Source organism: Musca autumnalis, unplaced genomic scaffold (genome assembly GCF_047663935.1).
Source record: "Musca autumnalis isolate F117 unplaced genomic scaffold, ASM4766393v1 scaffold_3, whole genome shotgun sequence".
NCBI lineage: Eukaryota > Metazoa > Arthropoda > Insecta > Diptera > Muscidae > Musca > Musca autumnalis.
In genome coordinates, this window is record NW_027411866.1 from 181,538,141 (window position 1) to 181,550,714 (window position 12,574).

The window sequence follows — 12,574 nt, forward strand, 5'->3', positions numbered from 1 at the left end:
AGAACTCACATTGTCATTGTGCACAAAGATTCAACTTTTCTTGTTCGTTTCCGAAGACAACAGACATCAAACAAATTGTGGTGTACCACTCAGAATTTATCGTCCTACGTTTTTCAAGTCGTATAGTCGCCATATGATCAGTTTAGCCTCAGAAACAGGCGACCATTTGTTTCGGAGTGCTTCTTCAATGAACAGCTTTAGTTGGATTTGGCTCGTCTTCGAAGACCCCATGGTCGATTGCTGTTTTGTTTTGGGCTCATACGCATATATCCATGATTCGTCACCAGTGAAATTTTATGTGAAGGACCGCTATCGTATTTTATCAACAATTCTCTGCGCCAATCGACACGGGGCTTTTTTGAGCGATTGCCAAATTGTGGAGGTTCCAACGATAACAAACCTTTCTTACGGGCAGGTGTTCATTAGGGTTATAACTTTTTGCACTTTTTTGCAAATATCAAAAATACCACCACATAGCCGTGTAGAGCATGGAAAACTATTATGAAATACGGCGTTAATTTTTCTCTATCGCGAAAAAAGTTTCCGCACCAAATGCATTGAAGTTCAGTAATGCATTTTTTAATTTTAGCTGTTATGACAACATATTTGCTTTTAATTAAAATTTTTATTTTTTTTGTAATCTAATTTAAAAAATATTATCAAAGCGTTCTGGACCAATTTGTTCTCAAATCGCGCCATTTCGGAGCATATTAGGAACTTTTTACACTATTGCAATTTTTGGTTTTTCTTTATAAACTCGTGAATTTTATGTTTATATTTTTTGTACCTATCGGACAAGAGAATATGGGGTCATTTGCAACGAATTCGCGAAAGTTACAGGCTGTTTTTGTTGACTTTGCCTGTGAGAATCGTATTTATTTTCTAAAAATATTTTTCAAACAAAGCAAATTAAAAATTATAAGTAGAAAAAATATCAAAAGGGTTTTAGTAATTACAGTCGGCGCGGAAACTTTTTTCACCGAATCGATCATAGAAACGCGTTTTCATTATTAAGACAAAATTCCCCACGTGGTACTGGTGTAGTATTTTTGTAAAAAACATATACGATTCTCACAGGCAAAGTCAACAAAAACAGCCTGTAACTTTTGCGACTTCGTTGCAAATGACCCCATATTCTTTTGTCCGGTAGGTACAAAAATATAAACATAAAATTCACGAGTTTATAAAGAAAAAGCAAAAATTGCAATAGTGTAAAAAGTTCCTAATATGCTCCGAAATGGCGCGATTTGAGAACAAATTGGTCCAGAACGCTTGATAATGATTTTAAATTAGATTACAAAAAAATAAAAATTTTAATTAAAAGCAAATATGTTGTCATAACAGCTAAAATTAAAAAATGCATTACTGAACTTCAATGCATTTGGTGTGGAAACTTTTTTCGCGATAGAGAAAAATTGACGCCGTATTTCGTAATAGTTTTCCATGCTCTACACGGCTATGTGGTGGTATTTTTTTTGGTTATAGCCCTAGTGTTCATACAATATCGAATGTATGCTGGTGCAAAAAATGGCCAAGGCTGCCTCTATCTCACTGTATATCACATGACGGTTTTGCATAATGAGTTCTTGCACAGCATCTATGTTTTCTGTCACAACGGCCGTTTTTGGACGATATTGCCTAGACCAGAATCTTATCTAGTAGCCCTCGTATCCACACCTTTAGGAAATATGTCAACCAAAATCACATATAATTTAATTTTGTGCATATACTTTTGCTACGTATTCATTTTTACAAATTTATAATTAGAAAAACATAGAAAACCAAAAAAATAAAATATGCATATAAAATTTTTTCGCACCGATTGCGTGGCATCTTCACACTTTCCCAAATTTCACAAAACTGAAATCTTTGATCACTAACTTCTCAAAGTACGCTTTGTTCACAGTTATGTTCTGTAGCGCCTCAGCTTGTTTATTAGAAAATTTAACGCAAAATAAGCACAGAAACCTACAAATAATAGGTGTACTACTTGTAGCACACTCGGCATATTTGGGTTAAAAACCCGACGCTGTGGGATTGGTTCTATTCATATTGTCGCCTTTTTTCTTTTCATTGCTTTTCTTGTAAGGCGAAGATATAAGTTGGGTACTGTTGAACAGTAATTGTATTGGTATGAATCAACCATTATAACTTAACCACTTATTAACCGATTTGAACAAATAATAGCTTATTCGAAAAGGAAAATGGATCAATAGAAATCCGTTGTGAAGAAAGAAGATATGTCCATTTAAATTTGAAAATGTAAGAAACCCAGATTTTCACTACTTTTTACCGTTATAAAATAATAAAACGAAGTGACCCAAACAAACCATAGGTATTTTCGTTGTCCATGGATCCCAACACGATAGAATTTTTAGCAGAACGCTTGAACATTTTTCCGGTCAACTTTTGTGGCACAGTGTCATTTATCGATATTTTCCGAAAAATGTGCACTTTCCCAAGGCCAAAAGGAGATTTCCAATAATTTTGCGATGTACTAGAGAGTTCTTAATTATTGTGTTGGCTACAATTTTGGTATTTATATGCCAAAATATCCCAAAAAACGTCAATAAAAAACTTTAAGTCAAAATTGGGAGGCTCGATTTTCATCGTAGGAATCAGAAACGCGAAGGGCCCATTAAGGTTTTTTTTTCTTCCATACAAATCGCCCCGGCCTAATATACATACATATATACTTAAGGTCTAAGAGTTAAAGTAATTTTTTATTGGATTAATTTAAATTCTTGATCTTGTTAAATAAATTAATGTTGCTTTTTTGAAATTTTCATTGAAAACTTTTGTTACAATGCCCCCAAAAATTGAGTATCTCCGTTAAAAAAAAATAAAATAAATAAAAATGCAAAGAAAATCCAACACACATAAGAAAAGCCCCTTAAGCTAATCTTGTATATAACTCAAACGTGATTTTTCTTTGTGTTTCGTAGATTTGCGATGAAATTCTGGGTAAATGGCAATTGAAATTGTTGTGGAAGGTAAAGTTTTCTAACGATTGTCTGTTGGTTGGATGGTTTACTTCAGTGGCCCTCCGCCTCATCCTTCTGGCAATCTGTTTTTGTTTTTCATTCTTTTTAATCGTATTTTACAGAAGCGATGCTGTAGTAGGATTTGTCGAAACCCATCATCGGGTTCATGGATAACGTTGACTGACGATAACACTTATATTGAATACCAAACACGAGTGGTATTCCCACAGAAATTCACAATTCACTATCGAAGGATTAATGATGATAAGTTTTCTTTCCCATAGTTGAAGGTTAACAACGAGGGAACTAAAAAACAACAATCATGTTTTTGTTTGCAAAAGGTCAAGTGATGTGGTCAAATAACGTGTTTCAGCAGAACTGATTTGTTTTGAATAAAGCAAAAAACAGGTATCTGATTAAAAAAATAATTTAGGAAAATTACTAGGAACGTAAAAAAATCGCAAGGAGGATTGCTTGGATGAAGTATTTTATAAAATGCTTATTTGTGTAGTTTTTTAATTATTAATAAAATGAACAACAGATACCGATTGCATTAAACAGAACCAAATCTGCAACTAATCTCCTCTCCTCGTATAATCTGCAATCCAACGGCGTCGGTTCTATGCACCGGATTGACTTGGAGGAAACTTCGATTAGGGGCTGTCATCTTAAGAATTATGTGTTTGAATTCGTGTATATTTTTGCTATTTTTGTCTATGCCTGGATAGAGAAGAACCCTAGGCCATGGATCTGTTCCGTTTCCCACATGCGCATCCACCACATGTCAAAATCGGTGAGATGTATAGAATGGTTGCACTTTCGATGATGCTCTGGTCTTAGTCACCTGCAGGACTACTGCGATAAGAGTTATGTTGCTGCTTGCTGAGCCAGAGAATCTCCTAGCGTATCTCCCATTTCGTCGTCGGAATACGAGACACCGCAGTCTTCCCAACAACAACAAACGCAGCATCTATCACACGTTGTTGTTCAGCGCCCTGAAAATGCATCATTTCTACAATTCAATTGTCTCTGTCTCCGCGACAAAGACTTCAACAATGAGTCGAAGAAATATGATAATAGCAGCGATCTAGAAAACAAAGCTCTGCGTCATTTGTAGCTTGGAACGTTGCAATGGTTACAATGTGTTGCGGAAGGATGAATGACGTTTGCTGTCAAGCCATTATTGCCCAGTTATTGCTCAGACTATCTTCCCATAATCGTCTCCTTATACAGACCACCCGACTACATAACCTCTGAACGTCGCGTCGTACTTTTCTGAACTATGGGAAAGCTGATCTGAACCCATCAGAGAATTAAAACAAATACCGCTTCAGGGAGCTGCCCATTCCCTCCGATCCTCGAGAAGATGATAGAAATTTCGAATCATCATCACAGCTGCAGCGCTCGGTACATACCTGCGTACCCAATGCCCGAAACGAGACCATAAATAACTTTCGAACCCGCGAAAGAAGGTTGATAGAACGGCTGCTACTTTCAGCCTAGTGACAGTGACAGATGTGTTTTTTTAGCCCACAGTTTAAGAGGACCCCGAGTCTAATAGCGCGAAGAGGAGTGTGGTACGCCGTATAAGACTAGTCCTCCCAGCCGAGGAGGCACCAACACAATTTATCATGAGAGATGTTGCAGACGTCATCCGAAACGAGAATTCATCCAAATCGTTGGATCCATTCGGAATCTCAATGGTTCTTGGGCAACTGGATGAACTCGAGTATTGAACAAGTGTCCTCAAACTATCCCTCTACTGAAGCGAGGCAAGAATGCCAGCAAAAGTGATTCGTAGAGGCGATCTCCCTCTTATCGCCTTTAGCAAAAATTTTAGAGGCTCTTCTTTTCCCCATGAACGCAGAGAAGAGATATTGTAAGAGCAATTATATTCTAAAAACAAAATAGTTTATTTTAAAAATCTGAAAATATAAAATATGTTGTTTCAATCATATATTTTTTATCCGGAAACATAATGAAACAAAATATATTGTTGCACCAACAATACATACAGAATTTTAAATACACGATATTGTTCTTAGAATATGATTGTTCCTACAATATATCTTCTCTGCGTGTAATGATAAACAGTTTCCCAGTGGCCCAAAAGCATCATGTGTTCCCTAAACAAAGAAGCACGACAGCAGCACGGCACGCCATATCGACACATATTAATGGAGGACAGAACTGAAGCAGGCCGTGCTACCTAATAGTTATTGTGGCCCTCGACATAACATAAGAGGAAGGCTTTCGATGTCGTCAACCATGCCAAGCTGTTCGAGATATAGAGAAGACTTTCCTCCAGACGTGTTTGAAACGTTGGATAATCAACTATGTGTATGGACGGAAAGAGGAAGGCTTTCGATATCGTCAACCATGCCAAGCTCTTCGAGGATATAGAAAAAACTTCCCTATATGGGAACTTCCCTATATATGCGGATGATTGTACGATCTAAGCGTCGGGTCCTATTAAGATTCCGAGTATATCCTATATTCGATGACAAATGTGATGTGTAGGTTAAATGTCTTCATGGCTGACTTTGAGCAGTTCTTCCATCTAAGGAATATGGAAATATCCACCACTTAATCTACTGTCACACTCTTCATCACCTGGACGGCTGAAATTGGTCTTCCCTGAAGATATTGGTCGATGGTGATTTCGACCACTATGCACCCCATGATATTGGGTGTAACGTTCGACAGCATGTTTAAGTCGTCCGCGTAAGCCACAGCTACTTGCAACAAGATCAAAATTAGGGACAAGGTTTCCAGCGCTGGGGGTGCTGTCAAACCAACCATGTTGACCTCTTACAAGACATAAACGAGAACCTCTAGATAAACGAGCTTTCAGACGATATTAATCAGCATTCATACTGATGCAGAAGCGCAGGCAGTACAAAGGTACAGTGTGAATGCCGTACTTGGAGACCACACCGCACCCATCGCAGCAGAAGAACACCAGCTGCTAAGGCAGACACAAGCGATTTAACCCAGTTAATAAACGGACTGTGCAGCCGTCTCAATTTATATTGAAAACACACAGAAATTAAACCCCTCTAAAGTTGACGACCCCGCAAACGCTTTAAGGGCCATGATCTGCGAATCTGCACCTGGAATGTTGGCACGTTTTATACAGAACTAGCTGAACCCGGTGCGCTTTGCTGCCCGACTACGATAAAATATAATGGAATGCCATAATTATATTAACGTTTTTAATATTTTAACGAATAAATATAGGAGATATGAAGGCGTTATATACCTATTCAGGGTTGTTATGGAGCTAATATGGTATTTTTGTATGTTTCAGCAGGTAACATTCCTCCGAAAGCAATTCTGCCTATAAGTATTACAAATGATTTAGATATATCATCATAAAACATATATCTTAAGAAGTCTCTCAAAGATATGATACTTAATGGCTGTAGCCTTGGTCAATTCCTTCCAAACTATAACTACTGCTGTAAATAATGATGACTTCTACTGACTGCTAAGTCTTCAAATTTTCATTGAAATTGAACATACGTAACAAAAACATGAAATCGACCGAAAATATATATAGGAGCTATATTCCTATATATATACCGATATATACCGATAATTTGTCAAATTTATTTCTAGACCAAATCCCGTCTCACATTCCAAATTTCATTGAATTTTAATATACATAGCGTACTTTGTGCAAAAAATACAGGAAATCGTCCGAAAATATAAATGAGAGATATATGCAAATCTTAATCGATTTGGATATAATTTCGCACATTTATGTCTAGACCAAATTCCGTTACACATTCCAAATTTCAGCGAATTTGGACAGATATTGCGCGTTTGGTTCATCAAATACGGGAAATCGTTCGAAAATACATGAATACAGAAAATCAGCCGAAAATATATATGGGAGCTATATTCAAATCTGAACCGATTCCGATATAATTTGTCCCATTTATTTCTAGAACGAATTCCGTCACGCTTTCCAAATTTCAGTGAAATTGGACATATGTAGTGCGTCCAAATCTGAACCGGCCTCGATATAATTTATTTTTGGAACAAATTCCGTCAGACATCTCAAATTTCAGCGACATTGGACACATATGGCGTGTTTGAAGCATCAGATATAAAAATCGGCCGAAAATACATGTAGGAGCAATATCCAAATCTGAACCGATTTCGATGTGATTCGTCACATTTATGTCTGGACCAAATTCCGTTACGCATTCCAAATTTCACCAAAATTGGACATATATAGCGACTTTGGTGCATAAAATACAGAAAATCGGCCAAAAATATATAAGGAGCTCCAAATCTGAACCGATTTCGATATAATTTGGCACATTTATTTCTAGAACAAATTCCGTCAGAAATTCAAAATTTCAGAGACATTGGGCATATACAGCGTGTTTGGTGCATAAAATACGGGATATCGGCCTAGAATATATATGGGAGCTATATCCAAATTTGAACCGATTTTGATATAATTTGGAACATTTATTTCTAAAACAAATTCCGTCAGAAATTTAAAATTTCAGCGAAATCGGCCGAAAATATATGTATGTGGGAGCTATATCCAAATCTGAACCGATTTGAATATTATTTGGTAACTTTATTTCTGCATCAAATTCCGTCACACAAACAAAATTTGGAGATTGTATCTGTAACAGTTCTAAAGATATTTGCATACAAAATCTAAATTTTTTGGAGGTACCTCCGGTTTTGATGTTAGATCTCCAGATCAATGCGAAATTTCAAAAAATTATATAGCCTATTTCATTCCAGGCCATGTAGCAATGTACCCTAAACATTTCAGTAAGATCTCTTCAGCAGTTTTCGAGTCTATAAGGTACAAACAAACCAACAAACGTACAAACAAATTTCAATTTTATATATATAGATTCCGCCACACATTCCAAATTTCAGTGAAATCGGGCTCATATAGCGTGTTTGTGCGTCAAATACCTCAAATCGGTCAGAAATATATATGGAAGCTATATTCAAATCTTAACCGATTTCGATATATTATGGAACATTTATTTATAGGCCAAATTCCGTCACACATTTCAAATTTCATTGAAATCAGCACATATAACGTGTTTGGTGCATCAAATACCTCAAATCGGTCAAAACTATATATGGGAGCTATATTCAAATTTCGTCACACATTATAAATTTCACTGAAATCGGACATATATAGCGTGTTTGGTACATCAAATACTTGAAATCAGACGAAAATATATGTGGGAGCTATATCCAAATCTGAACCGATTTCGATGTATAATGGAACATATAGTTATAGACTAAATTCCGTCACACATTCCAAATTTCATTGAAATCGGACATGTATGTATAGCGTGTTTGGTACACCAAATACTTTAAATCGGACGAAAATATATATGGGAGCTATATCCAAATCTGAACCGATTTCGATATAGTTTGGTACATTTACTTATAGGCCAAATTCCGTCACACATTCCAAATTTCATTAGAATCGGACATATATAGCGTGTTTGGTACATCAAATACTTGAAATCGGACGAAAATATATATGGGATCTATATCCAAATCTGAACCGGTTACGATATAGTTTGGTACATTTTGTTATAAGCCACGTTCGGTCACGCATTCCAAATTTCATGGAAATCGGACATATATAGCGTGTTTGGTACATCAATTACTTGAAATCGGACAAAAATATATATGGGAGCTATATCCAAATCTGGACCGATTTCGATATATTTTGGCACATTTATTTTTAGACTAAAATCCATCACAAATTTCAAATTTGGAGTCTGTATCTGTAACCGTTCTATAGATATTTGCATACAAAGTTTAAATTTTTTGGAGGTACCTCCGATTCTGATGCTATATCTCCGGATCAGAGCGGAATTTCGAAACTTTTTATAGCCTATGTTACTTTCAGGCGATGTAGTAATATACCCTGAAAATTTCAGCAAGATCGGTTCAGCGGTTTTTGAGTCTATAAATTTCAAACAAACAAACACACAAACAAACAAACATACAAACATTTTTCTATTTTATATATATAGATACCGGTAGAAATAACTAACAATGAATAGATATTCAAAAATTTTGCATGCAAACAAATTTATAAATCCCAAAATTATTCATATTCAATTATACAGAAAAGAAGATAGTATAAGTCAGCTGCGCTAACGGTGATATACCTTCAGCCTCTAAAAATATATTTATTTTGTAACACGAGTTTGCTTCAAAATACGTGGAATCTGTAGGTATCGTAATATGGGGCTATACTAAATCAATATTAGTAAGCTAAATTATGAGTTTTGGAAATATTTGAAAATTATTTTTTCTTATTTGTAATTTTAGTTGGAGCCGGCAGGGGTTTTTGGAACTTCTGGACTATTATTTCAGGAAGTATGACTTACCTCGGGAAAGGGACCAGAATAGTGACCGTAAAAAGAACCTTCTTAAAGAAAAGAAAATAATAATCAAATAGATCCGATAAGCGTCCTCAAACTGCACTTTTCCAAAATTTTGTGTGGGAGTTACTCGAAGGACGGACTGATATAGTTCATATTCCGACCTGGCACATGACTGGATAAAATAATACGATGTGTAAATTTTCGACCAATCAGAAAATCCCCTTGAAGATAACTTGCGGATTTACAATCTGCTGAAAAAAATTCAAAACGATTCGAGAGGACTCTCAAATTTTTCTTTTCCGAATTTTGTGTGGGAGGTACCCTAAGGACCGATATTGTCTTATCCGATCTATATCTGGAAGGAATAAAAATATGTGGAAAGTTTGAAGAAAATAAATTGCTCACTTCGCCAGTTATCATTCACACAATTTTTCGAAAACAATTTTTTTTTTTTTTGGGAGTGGTGGACCGACGTAGCCTACATTCGAACTTAAACAAAGTTTGGGCAAAATGTTACGTTGTATAAAATTTGGTTGTAATCGGTAGATCCGTTCGAGAGTTATCGGGTGCACCAGCCAGTTAGACATTAAGAGAGACATACGAACGGACAGCGCTAAATGGACTCCAAATTGTCTGAAACGAATTTCGTCCAAACATACTTGAGGTCTAAAACCAATATTTCGATGAGATATATCTTTGGTCGTATTTTATTTGTATCCCCTTTACCCTAAATCCTGAGGTATGAAATAGGTGGCGAGGCGACCCCATGTTCCAATATTTGTATAAAAATCCAATTTGACAACCGAACTGAAAATTTCTCTATCATGATAGAGACAATTTGTAGCATGGGAGGAAACTGTGTTTCTCTACACAAAACAAATTATATATCAGGCAGTAAGTAAGCGTTATCTAGAAGACACATTATTGCAATTTGCATCAGGGGAAAGGTCAGTAGTTATTACTCCATATGTAGGCTACTTTGCCGGTATATGCCCTCCAGGAATGAAAATATGGACCAAAAATAAAATTTGTATATTTTCATACAAAAGTAATGGCGAATGTCAACCGCTAAATAATATCAGATCATCATGCAAAATTATAGGCAGTTTCTTCAACCTGAACTCTTACCTCGTGCAAAATTTCGTGACTATTGAGCTATAATTGCGACCTCTAGCGGGTTTATGATTATACTACAAACAAAAAACTGGATATATTAGGCTGTAACTCTGTAATCTGACCACGTACATCAACATACTTGACATCAAATCAAAGGTCAAGTGATCGTCTTCCAAATATAACTCACGAGTTGGGAATGTGTCTTTCAGGAACAAAGATATAAGCTGTTTATTAAAAATTTTCACAATTTTCACACAAAAGTTGGGGTCCATTTAACCCTCTAAATATTATCTGATTGCCATCTCAAATTTCAAACTATTTCTTTGTCATATACTCTTTCCTTATTCAAAATTTCGAGGCGATCGGACTATTATTGCGACCTACAGAGCAGCTACAAAATCTGATAAAAATTATGTTTTTGGTCCATTTCACTCGCTAAATATTTCACGATCATCACCAATTAAAATAGCGATCTATTCTGATGTGAAACCAACCTCCATACCAAATTTCGTGACGATCGGTCCATAATTGCGGTCTGGAGTTTGATTACAATTTATAATGGACAGACGGACGGACGGACACACATCTCAAAATCGCTTTATCTCGCTAGATATGAAGATTGGTATACCACATTGGGGGTCTCCGACGAATATTTCGCGGTGTTACATGAATTTTTCCCAAAACAAACTTATAATACCCTTTCCACATAGTGGTGTAGGGTATAAAAAGATCCACATATACATACATACAAACTTTGAAATATGTGTGATTTGTTTTGTTTGAGAAAATAAAATATGCCAATATTTTGAATTATTTTATTTAATTAATTTCTTCAAAATAATGAAAGAAAACCGCCATTAAAACGTGTCTATAATTTTTATACCCTATACCACAATGTGGAAAAGGGTATTATATGTTTGTTTTGGTAAAAATTCATGTAACACCGCGAAATATTCGTCGAAAACCCCCAATGTGGAATACCAATCTTCATATCTCGACGAGATAAAGCGATTTTGAGATGTGTGTCCGTCCGTCCGTCTGTCCATTATAAATTGTAAACACGCTCCAGGCCGCAATTATGGACCGATCGTCACGAAATTTTTTATGGAGGTCGGGTTCAGATCAGAATATTATTGGTGATGATCGTGAAATATTTAGCGGGTGAAATGGGCCAAAAACATAATATTTATCCAATTTTCTAGCGGCTCTGTAGGTCTAAACAATAGTTCGATCAACTCGTAATTTTAAATAAGGTAAGAGTATATCACGAAGGAGGAGCTTGCAATTTTTTGAAATTTTGAATGATGATCTGATATTCTTTAGCGGGTGAAATGGACCATTACTTTTGTATGAAAAATATAAAAATTTTATTTTTGGCCGATATTTTAATTCCATATGAGGACATATATATTTCGCAAAGTACATATGAAGAAAAACTACTGACCTTTCCTCTGATGTAAATTGCAATAAAGTGTTTGCTAGATAACGGGCCTACTCCCTAATATATAATGGGTTCTGTGTAGAGAACCACATTTTTATCCCATGCTACATATTGTCTCTCCAAAAGTTTATGTAACACCACGAAATATTCGTCCTAGACCCCTTATTTGGTATGCCAAAATTCATATCTTAACGAGATAAAGCGATTTAGCGATGTGTGTCCGTCCATTAAAAATTGTAAACAAGTTTAAGGCCGCAATTATGGATCGATTGTAACGAATTTTTTAAGGAGGTTGGATTCGGGCTAGAATAGAAATGATTAGTTTTTGGTGATGATCGTGAAATGTTCAGGGGATGAAATGGACCAAAAACAAAATTTTAACCAATTTTGTAGCGGCTCTGTAGGTCAAAATAATAACCCGCAAAATTTTAAACAAAGTTTGAATTTATGATGAAGAAGAAGCGTACAAACCAACGTGAAGATCAGATAATACTTAGCGGGTTAAATGGACTGAAACTTTTGTGTGCAATTGGTAAACATTTCAGTAACGTAGCGGTTAAACAACGGAAGTAGTAGTACTACATAAGTGGGTTTCATTACATTTTAGTTTGTGTGAACTAAATTTTCTTTTCCTG

The 12,574-nt window shown here is 35.8% G+C and overlaps 1 protein-coding gene across 2 annotated transcripts in view; it reads left to right on the plus strand.

Annotated features, from left to right (window-relative positions):
• kairos overlaps positions 1 to 12,574 on the plus strand; it is a 525,872-nt gene that overhangs the window by 118,274 nt on the left and 395,024 nt on the right. The gene's annotated exons all lie outside the window — the stretch shown is intronic.